The 14309-nt window shown below is 27.3% G+C and overlaps 1 protein-coding gene across 2 annotated transcripts in view; it reads left to right on the forward strand.

Annotated features, from left to right (window-relative positions):
- The window catches only part of LOC127289567 (acetylcholine receptor subunit alpha-like), a 104334-nt gene that overhangs the window by 62723 nt on the left and 27302 nt on the right, over positions 1-14309 (forward strand). The gene's annotated exons all lie outside the window — the stretch shown is intronic.

Genomic DNA, 14309 nt, shown 5'->3' on the forward strand with positions numbered 1-14309 from the left:
AATGACGAACTTTTATTACAAATACTATTAAGACAATACTTTTGAAAATGGGATCGTATTTTATATATAATTTGCATGAAAATAAAATTTCCAAATTAATATATAATATACAAATTCGTAAAAAAAGGCAAAAAAATTTTAATTTTCTTTATCAATACGATTTAAACTCATTTATTTTCTTCATTAAATGAGCTTCAAAATTAAAAAATTTAATTGATAGAACGTCCAGAAATCTTTTTGACAGAAAAGACTGAATCTTGTTTGGACGTTCTATTATTAAAGTTAAAATATTTCACCATATAGGTTTAATTACCTATTCATACATATATATATGGTTGTCCCATCCCTGGAGCTTTATATATATAGCTCTTAAAGCACGTGGGAAAGGTATAAAATCTGAAAAAAGGAATATATATATCTCTAATTATTATTGAATTAAATTAAATATTGTTATTTGAAAATGGAAGTGAAACGTTAAATCCATGATTTTAATTAAACGAAATATTTATTCTTACGAAGTGAATATATTAAATATTGGTGGAAATAATGTCAATCAATTTAAAAATGTCTCTGTCTAAATGAAAATATGACTATTTAATATTCAATTGAATTATTCGTTAAAGAAATAATTAACTTGACATTTTTTGTAACAAAATTAATAAATATTAAAAATAATAATTTTACTGAGAAATAATTATTTTTAATGATGTCAACGGGAAATGAGAGTTAATGAAAAATATACAATTTTCAAATTCAATTTTTTTTTTATAATTGGGTTCTGATCTATATAGATAATTCTCTAATTCAATTAAACTGTTCCATAATAATTAATTTCATATTACAAATTATCTTTTTAAAATTATTGAATTAATTTTTTTTACAGTTATCATTTTTTTATAAATTTAATGGTGTAAATATATTTTTATTCGAATTTTCTTTTAAAAGTAAATTCAATATATTTTGAATAAAGGAAAAATAAAAAAAAATGTTATGTGTCGATAATTATGTTCGTAAATATTATTTTTTTTTGTTTCCTTTATTTTATGTGATTCATTTATATTTTTAATAATTTTACTTGTATTAATTTTTCTACATGCTTTATTAGGAATCTTTGAAAACATTGTGGTCTTCTATTTTGAAAATTAAAAATATATTATATTCAAAAAAATTTTTTTTTTTTTTCTAATCGAGTAAATTAATCTTAACAGAATATTGCTGATGATATATATATATATGCAATCCAGACACCAAATTTGAGAGTTGCTTTTACGTTTGACGCGTATTATATTATCCAACAAACATTACGTGACGCCTCTCTTCAGTAATCTCTTGCATCCATCCCTGCCAGAAACGGATGAGTTGCGATAACGTTATAATTAATGCTCTGACATACAGCTGAAACCCTTCTCGCGCTGAAAATTTCCCCGTGATAGAGGCAAGTCTAATCATATTTATCTTGACAAAAAAATTTGCTAAACTAAATTTAAAATTTATCCAGCTATTACCACTAAACATTAAATTTTGTTAAAAAAAAATTCAAAAGTCATGAATTTTTTTAAAGAAATAAATTTTGTGATTTTGAATCAAAATCAAAACACTTTGGCACATATTTTAAAATCCTTTAAAAAGTCATTTTGAAATCTTTATAAGAAAAATTTCTCCTAGAGTGTACTTAATAAAGAAAATAATTAGTTTTCTTAATGAAATATTTTTTTGAAATAGTAATTAGTTTTCACAAGAGGAAAATAATAATAAAACTTGGATAAATAACGTCAGTCATCTAAACAATAGATTTAATTAATTAGTAGACGTTGAATGCAAAAGAAAACATTGTGATCAACGTTTTCATTATTTGAGTTCAGTAATCACTTAACGAAATCATATATAAATAAACGAGAACAAAAATTGTTTGAAATTTATATTTGTACATTATTTTATTCAAATTAATTCCTTTTTCAAAAAGAATTGTATTTGGTCTTGTTTAAACATCAGAGATGTTAAAAAAAAAACTCTAGAAATAAAAAGAAAAAATTTTTTTTTTTTTCCTAAGGTAACTAATGAAAGTGGTTACGTAAATTCATACATTTAGTACACAAAATTCTATACGGAAAACCACTGTTCTGTTTCCGGAAGCAGAGAAAAAGTTTAAATATGCATGAACGATGCAAGTAGTACTAAAAATGTGAAAGAAACTTTTATCTCGTCCATTCATTTATAATTGACATAAACTGTTGGTAAAAATTCAGAAGAAAATTTGAGATTTTACTTGAGAAAAAAAGAACTCATCATTTCGATAGTCAAATACTTTTTTAAAATAGTTATACCTGTATTTTTGTTATTTTAATTAAAAAAGTATTTTTATAAAAAAAAAAAATTTCTGATTTTTTTTCCAATTTTTTAAAATTAAAATTAGTTTTAATTAAAAAACAGTTTTTGGAATTTTTTTTTTCTCGTTTCTGTAAAATTTAACTCTCTCACTTAAAATGCATACTTTTCCATTATTCTCTCGTTTAATTTTTTTTTGCTGCAATATTTCTTCCATTTAGTCATACCTTCCTGTTCCTTTATCAATTCATCAATTTTCTGTTCACGTTCCTTATTCGTTATGGGAAATAGATCAGCTTGAAGACGTGTAATTTTTCTTTTCAAAAAAAATATCATCAATTATGTAATTTTAAAAAAATTAATCACATTTATTGAATAAAAATTAAAATCATTTAAAATAAAGTAATTCGTTGTAAAAAAAAGAATTTAGTGTTTTTGAGTATATTTATAAAAATATTATAATTTTTTTCTACCAATTGTAGGGTTTAAATATTGATTGTCGTCAATATGTGGGAAACTTGTCAATGTTTTCGATTGTCCTAAATTTTGAGCCAATATTTGCCGTCGATCTTTTTTTTTTATATAACTGCTGTCTACCAATATCGAAGTAAGTTTTGGTCTAGCTTTAGCTGGTATACGTCATCTCCAAACTTCAGCCTGACAAATGTGCCACTTTTTCTCTGTATACCAACCAGTAACACATCACCAAAGTCAGTTACTTCTCTGTGGGAATAAAAACTCTGAAAAGAGTAAAAGAAACTTTTTTTTAAATCAATCTTGAAATTGGAAAAATTTCAAATCAACTTACAAATATTTTCATTTTTAATTTAAAATATAAATTATAAGAAAATATTTCCAGGATTGAAAGAATTTTTTCAAATGGAGAGGCAATTTTTTTTTTTTTTGTATATTCTATAATAGACGTTTTTAAATAAAACATTTAACTATACAGTCAATTTAGATTAGTACCCGTATTTGCCTGAACTTGTATGCAGGAGGAAGAAAAATAATTACAGAAAATTTATAGAAAAGCCTTTACTGATTACAGTCGGTTCACTGAAAGGTTTACAAAGCCAAATTGTGTCCACAGTCTTCTACCACAGACTAATCTAGATTAGTAATACATTCAGGCAATGTAAACAAATTTTTTGGTAATTTTCTCTTTTTTTCCATATATATTAAATTTTTTTTCTTTTAATTTATTAGTCAATCAATTTTTTTTCAAACTCAAAAATAAGTTAAGAAAATTTTTTTTAGTAATTCTAAAAAAATATTTAGAAGAAAAAAGAAAATTTTTCATATGGAAAAAAATTAATAATAAACCATACTCTTAGGATCAATTTCAACAAGAATATTGTATTTTACATTTTCACAACTCTAAATAAATTGTCAACTTATGAGAGCATTTCTCTGGCTCTGACATTTTACCCTCATTACCCTCGTGCGAATAGACTTCCCATTGTCACGAACATTTAGACGGCTGTCTTGGACTGTTAGATAATTAGAGTCACCGATTACACTTCCTGAAATGGAAAACATTTATTTTACATATACAACTGTTAAAGTAACAGCCTTAAAAAAAAAACAAAAAAAAAGGAAAAAAAAGTAAAAATATAAAAATAAATTATTAAAAATAATTGTACTATTTATATACAAAATAGAATAACACAAAGTTGTATCAGAGTGGATAGACGGTGACCTATGACCCGGTCAAGTTGACTTAGCCACTCAACAAGTCAGCGACTTACCTTAAAGTAGCACTTGCTTATTTAGTCTAAGTATTTTCTTTATTTCTAAAGACACAATAACATTTTTTAAATAACATGAAAATACAAAAATTTATTAACTAAACTTCGTTTATTTTTTCTTCCATTTTTTCTTGTAAAGTACTAAAAATTGAGTTGAAATTTTGTGATTCTAAAATAAATGATGAGGTGTGGAAATCTTTTTTTTTTTTTTTTTTTTTTTGAATTACTATCAAATAGTTGAAAATTGTTAGATAATCGAAACTGTCACGTCAATTTTCATCCCACAATTTTGGTAAATTTCGTACATCACATTCCATCCTCATTATATTCTAGAACTTCTCTACAAAATTCCACCTCAATTCAATTCCAGTATTTTAGGAGAAAAGTGGCCCGACGAATTTACATCACGTGACCTACACATATGGTATTAAGCTTTGAGACTATTTACACTTTCGACAGCTTTCATTGTCAAAAAATTAGAAAAGCAAAGTGAAAATTTCAAGTTTGTAAAAATGTATTGGCACAAAACACGCTTTTTTCTCAATTCTGAAAATATTTGTTACTTATGCCTTTTATTTAAAAAAAAGTACACATATACATTTTATACCTTTTCCATGAGGGGGGGGGCTAAATTAATATAGTGATAGATCGTTGTTTGCACTATTTTTGTAAATTATATTTCGCAAAATGTCTTCTGTTGCATAATTGTATAAACATACAAAACACCTTTCTTTTAAACCCTCAAGTTCAAACAGTGTAAGGACGATTTTTTTTTTCAAAATTCCTTTCCTCATTTATTATTATTTAATGTCCAGAAGTACATGCCTACATTATTCACGATCATGATTTTATGAAGTAAGAAGAAAATTATTCATTTTTAAAATATTTCTCACCTTTTTTTAAATTAGTAAAAAAACATTTTTTCAATCAGTTATAAAAAAAATTATTTTGAATAAATAATGTTTGTTTATTTGTCAATAAATATGGTTCTATTGTTAATTATTCAAAATTCTATTATTTAAATTATTTTAAAATACTTTTTAATTTAAAAATTGTATTCCAAATAATATTTTCTATTATTTAATTTCTAATTAAAAATTTATTTCTATAAAGCACCACATGCGCATAGACATATTTATGTGTATAGAATATTAATTATTAATGATTGACATGATTGTGCGTTAATATTATTCGTTATGCAATTGAGTAGCAATCAAATGATTCTATGTTTTGCGTGTCGCGTAGTCAGCATATTGTGCTTTGCGTGCTCGAAAGGCGCTTAATGTCCTCAGAGATGCTGCAAGCAAAATAATCTCTTACACAGGATACATTTCAGGTATGAATGACACTTGAAAAAACATTTTTACTGTCTGTTTATTAGATTTTTCTATTTTTTCCACTTCTTTTTCGCATTCTCTTTATAGAAAATCATTGCATCGGGAAATTCAAAAATATAATTTTTTTAAGTCTATTTCAAGTTAATTTGCATTTTTTTTTTTTAAAACAACATTTTACAACTCAAGGTTTACACCTGCTTGTAATGTAATGAAAAAAAAATTTAATGCACATAAAAAATAAATGTATTAAAAAAAAAAAAAAAAAAATTGTCAGCAAAACTGTATAACGAAAATTACATTATTTTCATTTAAATTTATCACGACTTTATCGTTGTTACAAATTTATGGTCTACAATTTTCTCACGTAGGAAAGAGAGTTTATTTAACCCAAATAAAATGTTACTACAGAATAAATTTATACTGTACTAGTATTAAATTCAGATTTTATTTCAGAAGAAAATAAATATTCTTAATTTTGTAATTGTAACTTAATGTTATAAATCTTCTTTTTTTTAAGTTTATATATTCTTTTTCTTAATCTTATTCTATATTCGATGTTTTTTTGATTTCTCTTGGAAACTGAAGCCAAGTGGTGTGAATCGTTGCACTCCCTTGGCTCTCTTTTGTTAGGGGTTCTTCAATTCAAGTTTCAGAGCGAAACTTAAATCCAACAAAAGTTTACGACTTAGCCCTTAAGTGCAAACACGGAAAACCTGAGGGTTGTAGTATATATATGTGTATATCACTGGCTTTGGGTTCAACAGAATTTCGTATCATGGCTTATGAAATGTTGCGGATCATTTAGGATTTTTAACTTTATAGATCGACTTTCTTTTTGAAACATGTTTTTTATTTCTAATGTCCTTCTTCGTGTTATCAGAAAAGATTTTTTTGTTATTTAATATTTATGTCAAATAACTATTTATTTCACCGTCCGACACGATTTTTCACACACGAAAAAATCAATGATTTTCAGAAACTAGGACCAAAAAAAAGATACCTGTGTCTGGCCGTTTTGCTAGATCAGGTCATTTTTTGCTTTTAGGGGTAAAAACAATCCTTAAATGAAAGGTGATAGGAAATCTTGTACAAATTAATAATTTTTTATGAAACCTGGTATCTCAGGGTTTTCCGGGTCGCTGATTACGAATCTGATGTCAGATTTTCAAAATTCAAAATGGCGGATCCAATATGGCGGTCGAAATTTATAAAAATTCACCAATTCATTTGAAAGTTGTTAATAGGGGTTTTTGGGGTCGCTGATTACGAATTCGATGTCGGATTTTTAAAATTCAAAATGGCGGATCGAATATGGTGGTCGAAATTTATAAATGTTATTAGTTTTTTATAAAACTTCGTATCTCTGGGTTTTTGGGGTCGCTGAGTACGAATCTGATTGTAGATTTTTAAAATTCAATATGGCAGACTCAATATGATGGGTTGAAATTTATAAAAGTGGTTAATTTTTTATAAAACTTGGTATCTAAGGGCTTTCGGCGTCACTAAGTACGAAAATGATGTCAGATAAGAATAATAAAAACGCCAAATCTAATAAAGGTGAAGATCACAAATCTGAAAAATAATTTGGAAAATTTAAATGTTCGATCAATTTTTTGTTAAAATTTGCAAGCCAACATTTAAAAATTTTTATTTTAAGTGATTTTTAATCTGAAAATTTGTATATTTATTAACTAACTTTCTATTAGAATTAATAAATTCAAAAGGTTATAATCAAAATTTATTAAACAAATATAATGCAATAAAATAAAAAATTAATAGAAACATTTCATAACAACTCTTGTATTACGTTTGTGTAAATTTTAGACGCTTATTTTTACGATTTAAAGATTCGACCACCATATTGTATTCGCCAGTTTGAATTTTGAAAACCCGACATCAAATTTGTAATCAGCAACCCCAAAAACCTTCAAGTAACAAGTTTCAAGAGAATTCGATGAACTTTTATAAATTTCGACCGCCATATTGAATCCGTCATTTTGAATTTTGAAAATCTGACATCATATTCGTAATCAGCAACCCCAAAAACCCCTAAGTAACAACTTTCAAATGAATTGGTGAATTTTTATAAATTTCGACCGCCATATTGAATCCGCCATTTTAAATTTTGAAAATCTGACATCAGATTCGTAATCAGCGATCTGGAAAACCCCGGGTCAAAACGGCCAGACACGGGTATCTTTTTTTTGGTCTTAGTTTCTGAAAATCATTGATTTTTTCGTGTGTGAAAAAAAAGTTGAATTTTGTAGGACGGTGTTTTAGCCAAATTAATTATTATTATTATTATTATTATTATTATTATTATTATTAATAATAAAGACCCTCTTTTTGAAGAATTGGATGTATTAAAAAATTATGTATAGAAAATTATAAAATGTGCCCTAAACCAATAATTTTGTTAATAAAAAAAAAATCAATATATTTTTTTACTATATTTTTTTCACTACTAAGTCAATTATATTCTTTTCATAAAATGAAGTTTCTTAGATGAATACAATTATCAAGTTGTCTGCTGCCCTCAAATTATTCTTGTCACAATGCAAACTCTCCCAAGGGAGAATTGAGAAACTTCATCGATAAACTATCTCTGTCTGACCATTTGGTGAGCTTGAAATGCGTGCCCTGAATATATGGACAATGTTCGGATTCTACCACATAGATATATATATATGTACAAAATTCACAACATGTGGATAACTGGAAACTCGCAAATATCGATTGCGGTTCAAGATTATTAATTAATATTTATACGTAGAATTTGAAAATTCTTTTTTAATATAAAAATTTCTGTATTAAATTAAACTTTTTCCTTTGAAAATTTTTAGATATATACGGGCGAAATTACAAACACTTTTTTGAATTTCATTCCAAAATCAAAATAGAGATGTGGGTCACTCGATAATCGTCTGATCGAGCGTTGCTATTCCGGCTTGAAATTCATTAGTCCGATTTATCGCGATCTCTTGAATTTCAGAAACCTATATATATATACAGCATACATTTGTGTGTGTGTGTGTGTACTTTTACAACTTTTTGTCTCACGCAATTTCTCAACCTGTCTAAATTCGCGTTGATATAAAAAAAAAAAAAAACACGTAAAAATGTTTGAAACATTTGAAAATCAAGTGTCTTTGAAAAAAATTATTATTATGTAATAATTTAATTAAAACTGAAAAGTGATAAATTTGTAAAAAGTGCAATAAACTAAAAACGGATATTTTAATTTAAAATGAACATTTTAAGTACCTATGTTAAAAATGCTTTAGCACGTTCGTGTATTTTGTCTTCTTCCTTTTCTTGACACTGATATTCAAATCGGTTGAATTTAAACATCAGTTAATTACTGTGAGAAGTAATAACGGAAAATTAAAAGCTTGTTTCATTAAAAAATGTTTTAAAATTAAATCATATTTTAATTATTTAAAAATCAACCCTATGCGTTGAAACTCTACAAAACTAAATTAACATTTTATTAAATTTTTTTTCTCCAATAATTAAATTTAAGTCTTAAATTAAACGTGTTTTTTCAACGAAATAAATATTATTACAGTAAAAAAATTTATAAGATTCTTAAATCTTTATTGCAGAAATTATTATTTCTTAAATTATTCTAGACACATATATTTTTTTTTTTTCAATGTAATAGAAAAGATCATATAATTCTAGGAGATGAATAAAAAGGAATGTAAAATATATCTGATTATATTTTGTCTCAAAATTGTCTTTCTCTATATTTTCAACGAATGTTTATGTTTTGAGATCTCTGTATTTTCAAATAAAATCTTCATGAAAGTCATATTCCAAAGCATAAACCTAATTTTTGAAAAAAGGCAAACTCGATTGCTTTTGATAAGAATACATCTTTTAAGGTCATATCACCTTTAAGAAAATTTTTAGTTTATTTAAAAATTTCTTATGTCTCAATTTATATTATCCAAAAAAATCAGTTTTAGACATGTTTTACAAATTAAAAAGTATTAAACTAATTAAATAATTTAAAAGAAATTTTAATTCCAAACTTAAAATATGCAATAAATTTTTCACAAATAACATTGATTCAGTATATACAATTATTTTCATTTTTTGTCTCAAGACTTTTATCTGAATTCTCAAACTATTCCCAAAAGTTCGATGTCAATAAGCTTAGGGACCAATTTTAGGTTTCAGATTCCACTATACAAAATCCAACGTTTTCGCGTACTTTTATCTTATCCCTTTTGGATTGTTTCACCTTTGTTTATATATATATTGAACTTTAGAGACACGTTGTCTTTTATGTCCCTTACAATGTGGTAAAAACAGCCTTTCGGGACTCATCCATGAAACAACGACTTTTTTTTTGTATGAGGATCAGAACTTTAAGTTTCTCGCGTTAAAGAAAAAAATTGTTTAGATATTTCTGTCTTTGTGACCTCTTCACTGATATAATTTATAGAATCTGTTTTCTTTAACTTTGACATTACTCGGGGATAGGAGGGGGGGGGGTGGTGGTGGTGGTGGTAAAATTATGTTTTTATTTTGCAGAATAAAAATAGTGATCCATAAAATGTTGCAGTAAAGAAACAAACTTCATGGAAAAAAGATAACGCAGGTTTAAAGACGTAACCTTTAAAACTTTTTGTAGCACTTTTTATGTCGTAATTTATCATTTATGTTTATCATATAGACCTGCGTACACCCATCAAATTCACTCCTGATGGAATTTTTATTACAATCCTCAATCTCTTCCGCTATGTTTAAAATAGTTAATTTAGTTTGGGCTTTTATAATATTTTATTTAATGTTTATAGCAATGGTTACCATACCAAGGTTATTATAGTAAAGGGTACTATAGTAATGGTTACTATATAAAGGTTATCAAATAACGGTTACCATAGCAACGGTTGCCATAACAATAGTTACCACAGCAACAGTTACTATGCTAACTTTTGTATGGTAACCGTTTCTACAGTAACCGTAGCTATGGTAAACTTTTGTATGGTAACCGTTGCTATAGTAACCATAGCTATGGTAACAGTTGCTATAGCAACCACAGCTATGGTAACAGTTGCTATGGTAATCGTAGTTATGGTAACTTTTGTAAAGAAACAAAAGTTACCATAGCTATGGTTACTATAGCAACGGTTACCATACAAAATTTACCATAGCAACTGTTACCATAGCTATGGTTACTATAGCAACTGTTACCATAGCTATGGTTACTATAGCAACTGTTACCATAGCTATGGTTACTATAGCAACTGTTACCATAGCAACTGTTACCATAGCTATGGTTACTATAGCAACTGTTACCATAGCTATGGTTACTATAGCAACGGTTACCATAGCTATGGTTACTATAGCAACGGTTACCATACAAAATTTACCATAGCAACTGTTACCATAGCTATGGTTACTATAGCAACTGTTACCATAGCTATGGTTACTATAGCAACTGTTACCATAGCTATGGTTACTATAGCAACGGTTACCATAGCTATGGTTACTATAGCAACGGTTACCATACAAAATTTACCATAGCAACTGTTACCATAGCTATGGTTACTATAGCAACTGTTACCATAGCTATGGTTACTATAGCAACGGTTACCATAGTTATGGTTACTATAGCAACTGTTACCATAGCTATGGTTACTATAGCAACGGTTACCATAGCTATGGTTACTATAGCAACGGTTACCATACAAAATTTACCATAGCAACTGTTACCATAGCTATGGTTACTATAGCAACGGTTACCATACAAAAAAAGTTACCATACAAGTTACCATAGCTACGGTTACTGTAGAAATGGTTACCATAGCAACTGTTACCATACATAAGTTACCATAGCAACGAATACCATAGCAACGGTTACCATACAAAATTTACCATAGCAACTGTTACCATAGCTATGGTTACTATAGCAACGGTTACCATAGCTATGGTTACTATAGCAACGGTTACCATACAAAATTTACCATAGCAACTGTTACCATAGCTATGGTTACTATAGCAACTGTTACCATAGCAACTGTTACCATAGCTATGGTTACTATAGCAACGGTTACCATAGTTATGGTTACTATAGCAACTGTTACCATAGCTATGGTTACTATAGCAACGGTTACCATAGCTATGGTTACTATAGCAACGGTTACCATACAAAATTTACCATATATATACCATATATATATCAAGTAATGCAGAACTAGCTTTCAATTTTTTTGTAGTTTCAGCCCCTTTTTTTAAAATGTTATCTACACCAGGCAATTTTAAAAAAAGAATGATTATTGCGACCGATATTGAAGAATATTCTGGTAAAATTTTGCGGATAGTGCGAATGGCAATAAATCGCATCTAGAGATGGACAGGGACAATACAAAAGGGTGTGAGGAAGTTGCATCGTCTAGACAGAACAGAGGAAACTGCATTCGTAATGAGCGACGCGCCATGCCACTCTATTGTTGGGAGTTAAATTGCAGTTTGTTACGAGAACGACGGACCTATTGCAAATTCTGAAATGCTAGCTTGCTAAACTAATCTCTTGTTTAATTATATTTTTAACAAAATCCGCATCATGTTTTAATGGATAAAAAAATTTTTTTTAGAAAACAACAAAGAAAATTATAAAATACCAAATAAGATTATTGGTTCGGTGTCAGAAAGGCCTTTTTTTTAATTTCGAAAAATAAAATGCTTTCTTATCATCTAATAAATATTCGCCGAAAGTTTTCAATAAATCTTGCGCGCATTTAAATTATTTTCAATCGAGAGCAAAGAAAAAAAATTAGGTATTGTGGTTCAGAAATTCTTTGTTGATTTGTGTGGAGTCATGCTGCATCATTCATGCCGTCGATCAATGTCGATGGGAAATCACGCAGAGCTTTTTATTGATTTTTTCAAAATATGTAAAAATCGATTTCAATTTTCTTTGTTTTTTGACAAACGAAAATTATCTAATATCTATAATTAGTTGTACTAAACTAACCAATTTACCACGTCATTTACATGTAAAGAGGGTAAACATTATAAAGACTGACACTTTCGTATAATGTTATACCTTCAACCACAATTGCGGTGAAACTTTAAAAGTTCTTCGGTGAAATGTTTCATGAAAGAAACCGCAGATAATTTAACAAATTCAATGTTTATTCAAGAATTATATCTAGATCTTCGTAACATAAAAAATTTTCAGTTTGTGCGAAATAAAAAATCTATATCAAGTATTATATATAGTAAAATATCAGTTCAATCTATCAAGCTTTTTTTGCACGAGGAAAGCGACATAAAATATATATATTTACATGAGGAATCACTTCTTTTCCCCCTTAATGACGAATAATGGTTTAATAATAATAAGATTATCTTTATGCATTTAATTTTATAGTGACATATTTTATTGTAAATAATGGCACCGATGGTTAATTTAGAAATAAAAGCCCGTAGGATATATTTATTTTCGAGAACCCGACCAAAAACTATAATATGTATCGGTGATGTGAGGTGAAAGGTCAACATACTTAATGACACATTAAATATTGGAGGGAAAGTACTATTAGTCAGTTTGCTACAGTGTATTATAAATAGATATATGGATTCTTATAAAGATATTTGCACAGTTAATGTTTGGATATATTTTTTTATTGTAAATTTTTCTTCAAAAAAAATAAAATTTTTCAATTTAAAAACAAAACAATTTTTTTATATTTAAAATGTTTACTAGCTTAAAAGTTATTTAGAAAATAATAGATTTTTAAAAGTTAATTTTTCTAACTTCTAGTACAAATTACAATCGAGATTTTGTTGAAAAAATTAATTTTTTTGTTTGATAAAGTGTAATGCTCTTGAAAAATCGAATTTATAATTTCTGGACTTTTTAAATGACTCCTTTCGTTTTGAAACTTAAAACAAAAGTCGATCTTAACATTATAGCCATTTCTATCCAATTTGCAAGAACATCTCATGATCGTTGAAAGCCGCATACCTGTTGAGTGGTCTCTCGAGGCCTGTTACCTACTCATAGGTAAATCTACTTTCACGTTTGCAGCGCAGTGGAAAGTGCAATTAATTTTAAATTCAAGGAATAAATCAAATATGCAGGATGCCTAATGCGAAAAGTTACTGGAGCAGAGATGAATATGTTGAGGATTGAGTTTAAATAAGTTATATAACTGTAGTTGAACCAACGATATATATATATACAGTTGGATCAGATATATATATGTATATGTATAAGTGTGTATTATATCTCTGACCCAACTGTAATTATTGTTCAAAAACTATATTCAACGTTATTGAGAAAATTTTTTAAATTAAAATTTTCACATTCAGCTTATCGTGGAAATTTCATTTATTGCATTGAAATGAAAATTATTCATTTTCCCTTGTACAAAAGTGCGAGGAAAAAGATTTTCCACTTCTACAAATCTATTAAAACTTACTTTACTTTGACAAAAAAAAAAAACCTAAGGATTACTTTGTTAAATTAACTTAATAAAGTTCAATTTTTAGAGGAACTAAAGCTATTTCTGAATGATTTTTCATGACATTCAATTTTTTTCCAAATGGAAAATGGTGGATCCAATATGGCGGAATAATTGTTAAAGAGGATTTGTTTAAAATTCATTACTCAAATGATTCCGAAATGATTGCGAATCTCATTAGATTTTTAAAATTCAAAATGGCGGATTCAAAATGTCGGACAATTCGGTTAAAACTAGATAATTTTCAGAGTATTTTTTTTTTACTATTGTTTATTTTTAATTTTCATAATTTCCAAACATCCTTGTTGGATGTATATAAACAAACATTTCTGTTTCGATCTTATACGAAAATTAAGGAAGAGAAATTCAAATTATGATTGATTATGCAGAAGTGAAGTTATTGATTAATGAAGGAG

This window comes from Leptopilina boulardi, unplaced genomic scaffold (genome assembly GCF_019393585.1).
Source record: "Leptopilina boulardi isolate dan_hultmark-lab unplaced genomic scaffold, ZJU_Lbou_2.1 LbouV2_48, whole genome shotgun sequence".
NCBI classification, from domain to species: Eukaryota; Metazoa; Arthropoda; class Insecta; order Hymenoptera; family Figitidae; genus Leptopilina; species Leptopilina boulardi.